General features: G+C 41.1%; 1 pseudogene; it reads left to right on the top strand.

The window, feature by feature from the left end:
* Positions 1–1,128, top strand: part of LOC102740453 (general transcription factor 3C polypeptide 6 pseudogene) — a 2,918-nt pseudogene extending 1,790 nt beyond the window's left edge.
* Positions 1,129–8,812: the final 7,684 nt, after the last annotated feature.

Genomic DNA, 8,812 nt, shown 5'->3' with positions numbered 1-8,812 from the left:
CCACCCCCCACTCCAGCAACCCTCAGTTTGTTTCCTGAGATTAAGAATTCCTCATATCAGTGAGATCATATGATACATGTCTTTCTCTGATTGACTTATTTCGCTCAGCATAATACCCTCCAGTTCCATCCACATTGTTGCAAATGGCAAGATCTCATTCCTTTTGATGGCTGCATAATATTCCATTGTATATATATACCACCTCTTCTTTATCCATTCATCTGTCGATGGACATCTTGGTTCTTTCCACAGTTTGGCTATTGTGGACATTGCTGCTATAAACATCGGGGTGCATGTACCCTTTCGAATCCCTACATTTGTATCTTTGGGGTAAATACCCAGTAGCGCAATTGCTGGGTGATATGGTAGCTCTATTTTCAACTTTTTGAGGAACTTCCATACTGTTTTCCAGAGTGGTTGCACCAGCTTGCATTCCCACCAACAGTGTAGGAGGGTTCCCCTTTCTCCACATCCCCACCAACATCTGTCGTTTCCTGACTTGTTAATTTTAGCCATTCTGACTGGTGTGAGGTGGTATCTCATTGAGGTTTTGATTTGGATTTCCCTGATGTGAGAGGCCCATTCTACAAGTGGGCAGCTATGTCCTTGCTGGAGAGTATGAAGACACTCGTGGAACCTATGTTACATTTGAAGCAAATGTTGAACATGGTGATGCAGAAGGCAGTAATAAAACAATACTAAAATATAAATGCCATGCAATTATAGCTCAGCATGACAAGAACTTTTTTGACAGAAAAGAAAGAAGGAGAAGAAAGCATAGGTGGTGTGAAATGCCTGCAAATCAAGGACAATGATTTCTCCTATAGACCCAACATGATTTGTAGCTTTCTACGTGAAAATGAAGATGACACCGTTGTAGCTCCAGCTTCAGATAAATCTTTGGAGTTGGAAGAGCAAGAAATTCAAAGGAAAAATAATTCAAACCTGAGTAATGAACAGGGTGAATCACTGAACTTGGAAGTAGAGAATTCTGGTCCTCTTCTTGATATCCCTTCTTCTGAGATGGAAGGTTCTGTTTTTTTATGGAAACTCCAGATACTGCCTTGGAAATCACTCTTAGATGAAATAATTCTAACTAGTAACAAACTTTTTGGAGTTTTTATATAAAATAACTGACCATGTAACTTTCAATTGTTCACTATTTTACTAGTTTTGTTGGTTATACATGCATTTCTGATTATAACATAGTTTAATATACCCGTCATTAAGGACCCGATATGACCTGAATTTTTAAAAATCCCGTATAAATGACTATAGGGACCTTTCTCTGATAAGTCCTTTAAATTGGAAGTTTTATTAAGATAAGTGCATAAGTTTTTTATTGCAGTCATCACAAATTACTGCAAACTTGGTGGCTTAAAATGACACAAGTGTATTATCTTACAGCTTTGTAAGTTAGCTGTCTGACATGGGTCAGGCTAAAATCAAGGGGTTGGCAGGACTTCATTCTTTTCTGGAGGTTGGGGGTGGAAGAGACTCTGTTTCCTTGTTCATTTGGTTGTTGACAGATTTCAATTCTTTGCCAACACTGACACTTTGAAGCATCAGTGTCCCATTTTCTTGCTGTCATCTGATGGCCATTTCCAGCTTCTAGAGGCTGCCTACATTCCTTGGCTTATGGTCCTCTTCTCTTCAAAGCCAGTAAATCTCTTGCTTCTTCCATCATCCTATCTCTGACCCATCTTGCTAATTACATGTTCTTTCTTTTTTATTTTGTAACAATCCCAGATTTATTCACATTAGCCATGTGCCCATATATGTGTATATATTATGTATGTGGCCATATGACTAAGTTCTGGCCAGTGACATGGAATTATAAGTGTTGAGTGGTGGATGCTTCTGGAAAGTTTCTGTAAACTTTAAAGCATAAAGGGAGATGGGCCCGTTGATCTTCTCTTTTTTTCCTGCTGGAACATGGATGTGGTGGCTAGAGCTTCAGCAGGCTTTTTGGACTGTAAAGAAACCTTGGAAATAGGAGCCATGAGTAACAGAGCAACAAGATAGAAGATTGGATCCTGATATGATGCTGGACTGCCAAGAATAAAAAAAGGTTAATAATAAAACCCTTTCTTTTTCTCACTGGTGAAATGACTTCAAGTTTACCCTTTGGCACTGTTTCTCTGGATTTTATGCTAGAGAAGATAATAATAGAATGTCAACTGTGAAGTCAGGTAATATTGTTTGTGATTAAAAATGACACCTTATTGGGGCACCTGGGTGGCTGAGTTGGTTATGTGTCTGACTCTTGATCTCAGCTCAGGTCTTGATCTCAGGGTCGTGAGTTCAGGCTCTGCATTGGGCTCCACACTGTGTATGGAGCCTACTTAAAAAAAAAAAAAAAAAGACCCCTTATTGGTAAACTGTGTCTAGACAACAGCTATAAACGCCCTTTGGAAAATACGGACTTTGGACTTACTTAAGCACTGTGTATTTTTTGTTTGGTTGGTTGTTTGTATTTTTGGGTGAGCTCCGTGCCCAGCGTGGGGCTTAGACTCACAACGCCAAGATCAAGAGTTGCCTGCTCTACTGACTGAGCCAGCCAGGCACCCCAAGGACTGTGTTTCTTATTAAAAAGATTTCTGAAAGCTACTGTCATGGCTATTTCAAGAGATGTTGGTTCTTGGGAAGCCTGAAGGTTCTAAGCCAGCATGGCTTCTGCATCCATCCAAATGATCTTATGTCCTTACACCTGAACTGACAGTTGGGCACCAGAGTAAAACCTCCTGTTGAAACAAGCCTCCCACTGCTGTGCTGTTTCCTATGAAGTTAAGTGAGTCTGGTACTGGGTTCAGTCCCATAATGCCTATTGATCCTGTGAGTGTGAATGTCCTTCCAAACCTGTGACTGCTGCTATTCAGGCAGAGAAGGAACTGCCACTACCCACCTTTGGCTTTGATGTGAGAGAAATAGATTGTCTCTTAAGTCACTCTTCTAATAGCCACACTTAATCCTGTTTAATACATTATGCATTTGAAAAACAGAGAAAAGCATAAGGAAGTAAAATGGAAGATTCTTGAGATTTGTAGTCTTGCTAAAGAAATTGATCTAGACTGATGTAGTTCTACCTTAAATTAAAGAGGATAATAAAGTCTTATAGTCTGAAAAGAAAAAAAAAAAAGACAATGAAAGCACCTAGCATGGTTATTGGTCCATACTGAGTGCCTTAAAAATGGAGGAGAAGAATGGCATATGAGTTTATTCCATCTTTACTCACTCAGGGTGGCCACAAGTGAGTTTTGTTAATCTGGATTTTGCCAGCATCTACCAGAATGGAGGCTCTATGTATGTTTGTGGAATGAACAAATGGCATGCAGAATAGCTGTATGAAGTCCTTGAAGGACACAATAAGGTACCTCTGGCTAAAAATGCCTTCCTCTGTACTAGAGACCCTTTCCTACTGAGCCCAGCTGGTGCCCAGAAGTTGGAAAAATCAATTTTATGATTCACAATTTCAATAGCACCTTTGTTCGAGAAGACTGACATTGGTACTCAATGGGAGAAAAAAGAACAGTCCCCGTCACTATATAATTACCTGGGTTTTCTTCCTCCCCTCCAACTAAAGGCAAAGCTTACTTTGACAAAGGGAACATTAAAACCTGCTTCTGCTCTGGCAGGTTAAAAAAAATATGTCATTTTCAGGTTCCTCTGAACACAATCAGCTCATACAGCAAGTAGAATATTCATTGAAATAAATTCTCTTCACCTTGTAAAAGTTGAGTCACACAAAAAGTCAAGGTTTGTTTAGGCTGACAAGTGCCCACAGTGTATCAACTGGGGCACTGGATCTGCAGGATGTCAGTATCTATTACTGGAAAGAAAGGGCCCCATGGCACCTCTGTTTGAGAAACAGTAGGGTAAAAGTAAAAACTCAAAGGGTAAAAGTTGAGGAGTTCTTTTTCCTGTCTAGTTGTTTCTTCTTCAGTATGCTACGATGCAATGTCAGTCCCCAACAGAAGGTGAATTGTGGCCTAGTTCACTGAATTCCTAGAGTATCTTATAGGACTTGCCATACTTTGAGAAATGTTGCCTTGAGTCAGGGGACTGGACCAGATAACCTTTCCTAGTCCCTCCTGGCCCAAATCAGCTGTTCATTTCCTGCCATACAATATTCAATTGGATGATACAAATAGGCTGAGCATGTTTGCAGATTCTGGGAAATGATCCCTGACAGCCTCGTGACTCTATTTCTTTATTCGTGTAAGCATTCATTAATTCATCAAACATACATTAGAAATCTGCTATAGACCAGGCACTGTGATTAAGGTAGAGATCACTCTTGGAAAGAAGATGCTCTTGAATCACAGAGGTGAGAAAAAGGAGAAGGGAAACCCAGGATAGAGGATTTTAGAATCAGAGTAAGCCCAACGAGGTGGGAGGATGTGGAAGAAGAGCCTGCAGCAGATGGATAGGTCACAGTCGCAATTAACTAACATGTATTTATTGAGAGTTTCCTGTTACAGGTGCTCTGCTAGGGGTCAGGAGCATGATAGTGAACAAGGCACAAACCTGTCTTTGAAGGGTTAACTCCATGGGGAAAAGAGAGGATTAGATTTTGCTTCATATAAACCATTTTGGCTACCATGTGGAAGGGGCAAGACCATGGCTGGGATATAGGCAGAGTGATCTAGACAAAAATCAGGAAGTCTGACCTAGAGCCATCACAGTGGAGACGCTGAGACGTGGATATACCCAGAAAGCACTAAGGATACAGAATGGATAGAATGAGATAAATGACTGAATTTAGAGGTTAAATAAGAGATAAAAATCCAGAAAGAGTTTTAGGAAATCAGCTTTCAGCAATTAGGTAGAAAGTGGTGCCAGTCTGGGAGCTGGATAAACTCTGGAAGTCCTGTCAGTGCAGGTGTGTGGGTTCAAGGTGTGTGGGGGCATTCAAGAGAAGATGTCAGACAGGCAGTCAAGGAGTTGGAGATGCAGGTCTCAAGGTCAGAAGGGAGGTGGAAGAGGTAGAGATTTGCAAGTCATCAGCACAGAGACCGTAAGTAAGGTCATGAAAGTAACAGGCATCATCCGGGGAGAGTGTGTAGAATGGGAATCAAGGAGCCTCCAGAGGAACACGATCCTACTGACATTTATTTTAGCCCAGTGAGATCCTTTTGGACTTCTGACCTTGAGAACCAGAAGAAAATAAATTCCATATTGTTTGAAATACTAAATTTGTGGTAGTTTGTTAGAGAAGCAATAGAAAACTTGTAGAGGTAGTCAAAAAGAGCCACAATTCAACTTGGGACCAGAAAATGGTGAACCCCAAATGTCCTCTTCCCAGAAGAAGCAAGGCATGGGCCAGTGTGCCTTGTCTCCTAGATACTCACCTACTGAGTGCTCAGGGCAAATGAGACTGGCTTCCCATTTTTTTTGTGGTCTTATGCTAAGCACCCCAGCATAGCCCAGAAATTGAGATGGCAGAGCTCACATACATTATAACTGCATTCACATAAAGTTGAAAACAGGCAAATCCAATCCACAGTGTGAGAAGTAGAGGGGGTTATCATTAGGTAGGAGAAGGAGCTGTGGTCGGGAAGGAGCATGTCAGGGCCTTCTGGGCATTGGGTATGTTCTATTTCTGGACCTGGGTGGTAGCCATGCTCACAGTGTGATAACACAGGGATTCACAGATATTTTTTCTGTAAAGGTTCATATAGGAAATATTTTAAGATTTGGGAGCCATATGCATCTGTCTTGACCACTCAACTCTGCCATTGAAGTTCAAAAGCAGCTACTGACAGATCGTAAATGACGGGTATTGCTGTATTCTATTAAAACCTTGTTTACAATAACAGATGGCAGCCTGAAATTGGCCTGTGAGCCACAGTTTGATGACCCATATTATACTATATTGAACTGTATATTTATGATCTGTGCACTTCTCCACATGTGTTTCATTGCCCAATTTTTCAAAGTTTAGAATGTAATAAACAAACTATAATAGAGGACAGGATTCTGGATTCAGACTGCCTGGATTCAATTCCTGACCCTTCTGCTCAATTACTCTGTGATGTCTGTCTGCTTGACTTCTCTGTGCCTCCATCTCCTCATCTGTAACCTGGGGACAATAATACTACCTACTCTGTGAGTATTGTAACATTGAAATGAGATAAAACATGCACAGTGTTTAAAGCAGTACTTGGTTTATGGGCAGCCTTCAATCAATATTTGCTGTTATTCTTATCGATGCTCATACCAATTGTATCCATGTTGAGTTGCAGAAGAGCAGCTTTGTCATTCTCCTGCCACAATCTGTCAGTGGCTCTCTGTGTCCCTCCAGATGTCTTAGATGGGCATAGGAGGCTCATTCAAGCCTCTAAACGCTGAGGCCATCCCAGGAACCTGCAGCTCGCTTGCTACACCATGTGCTTCATGCCCCTGTAATTTGAGGAATACTGTTCTAACTACCTGAGATGGCCGTCTTCTTAGCTATTAGGTAATCCCTTACTCTGCTCTCCAAATAAATGCCATCTCCTCTAGGAAGTCTCTGGACCCTAGATATCATGGCTTAGTAACCTCAGAACTTGAACACATGTGTCTGTTCTTATTTTTTTCATTCTTATTTGTCTCTGTTGGTCAAGAGCCAAGCACACTCGAGGCACCCAATACAGAATGCACTGCATATGTGTGTTCCCTTCTGACTGCAAGCTCTTACTCATCCTATGTCCCCAGTCCTTAGCATAATGCTCAGCACTTGGCTGGTGCTTAATCAATATTTGTCAGATGGATGAATGAATTGATTGTTGGAACCAACCCCAAGTCCTGGGCATCCCACAGACAAGTAGAGCCAGATGACAAGAAGCACAGTCCCAATCTCAGTGAGCCACATAGAGATTTCCAGCCATCATGAATACCACTTACCAAGGGATAATATTATAAGAGTCTTATCTGTATTTTACACCACAGGGGAAATTCTGTGAATGTTACTATAATTATTGCTCAGATTTTCCAGTCATAACAACAAACAAAATACATGCCCACCATTTCCCAAAGAGTCAGTGAAAGACAAATACCCTATTGAGGCAATTATATTGCACATCTGCTGTCCACAATTGTCTACAACTCCCATAGAATCCAAGAACATCATATTAATGCTAGAAAGGACCTCAGAAACCAACTAGTCCACCCCATCTTTTAATAGATGAGGGAAAAATAACTTTCAGAGTTTTCTTTCTTCCGGATCATTTTGCTATAGTGCTTTTTTTTTCTTGGAATTGATGACATAATACTATTTATGGATAATATTTTATTTCACTTACAATCTTACAAACATACATACATAGCTGAAGGGAAAAATTACAATTATTTGGAAGAAGCATTGTTACACAGCCAGGATCTAGAGACAGAAAGAACCTTGGGTACAATTTTGCCCCTTGTCAATAATGACAGTTCATGACATGGAAATCACTTTCACAATAATTTCCAAGCAGAGTCATGATGAGCATAATGCCCACGTCTGAAGGAGAACAGGATGTTATAGGAATAAATGCATGAATTGTTTTGCTATATCACAAACCATTGATAGAAGGAAAACAAGTGTTATCAAGAGTACTAATCATTCTTTGGGGAGTTTCCAGGGGCTTCTACAGTTGCCTGCTGTTCTGACCAATGCCTACAACTCTGGAACCTGGTTTCTCATATTCTGAATCATCCCAGGGTGCCTCCCCTCCCTGCTGCCACGAAGAAGGTATAAAAACCCAAGTAGGACTGCCAAGCGCAGTTCTGGAAAAGCAAGAGACAAAACCAGATTGGAAACAAGAATCAAGTTCTTCATGCTCTTGTTTTTCTTCTTTCATGTCATGTTTCTTTAGTGCCCTGTGCAAACCTTGTATCCTAATCAGACCAAACTTCTTAATTATCCCATTATCCTGATTGATGGTTCCCACACACCTCCTGTGGCCTGCAATCTCCTCTTGACCATTGCCCTGGTCAACTTCCAATCCTGAAGAATGCATTTCAGTTCCTTCTTCCCTACCTCCCTGCAAACAGTGCTGTTTCACAGCTCCCAGCAAGCCCCTCATTAGTGGAGCTAAGTCTTGATAACACTTGTTTTCCTTCTATCAATGGTTTGTGATATAACAAAACAATTCATTGCATCTCAGTCCTGAGTATCCACCTCCCCAAGACACCACAGGCTAATGAAGACAGGGACTGGAGCCTACAGCACAGTGTCTAGCACAGCGGTGGGCAGTGCAAGGTTGCCAAATGAATGGATGATGCAGTACAGTTGTGGGAAAAACCAGGTCAAGTAGGATAAGAGTGGAGGATGACGTTATACATTTTGCCCAATCATTTTTGGGAACAAAGTGAGCCAGGTTTCTTGATAAATAGATTTGTCAGTCTTTCATATGCAAATATGCTTAGTAAATATCCAAGGAGGTGATATTCACTAAGTACCTAGTAAAGATAGACTTCCCAACTTACTTGTCCATGGAACACTGTGTGTGTGTGTGTGTGTGTGTGATGCTTCTGCTAACATCCTCCAGAAATGCTGCTCAGGAGATGCAGCTTTATGGCATCCTTGATTGGACCATTTCCTTAAGGGTGAGAGCATCACCATAAAGTATGTTGTCAATCAATGTCTAAGTCGTAAATCCCATGTGCGGGGCTATGAGTGTGACCACAAGCGGTTAAGTTGAATTAGACTTAAGGTACTTCAAGTCAACTTTGAGGCTGAAACTCCCACAATGAAGAACTTCTGAAGTTCTGCAAAACCCATCTGGACTTTTGACCCAGAGACATTTTGCACATTTTCCATAAAAACGATGAAGGAGATGGCCATGCCAAG

The sequence above is a fragment of the Leptonychotes weddellii genome, chromosome 4 (genome assembly GCF_054177405.1).
Source record: "Leptonychotes weddellii isolate Sample4059 chromosome 4, ASM5417740v2, whole genome shotgun sequence".
NCBI classification, from domain to species: Eukaryota; Metazoa; Chordata; class Mammalia; order Carnivora; family Phocidae; genus Leptonychotes; species Leptonychotes weddellii.
This window is presented reverse-complemented; position numbering and strand designations above follow the sequence as displayed.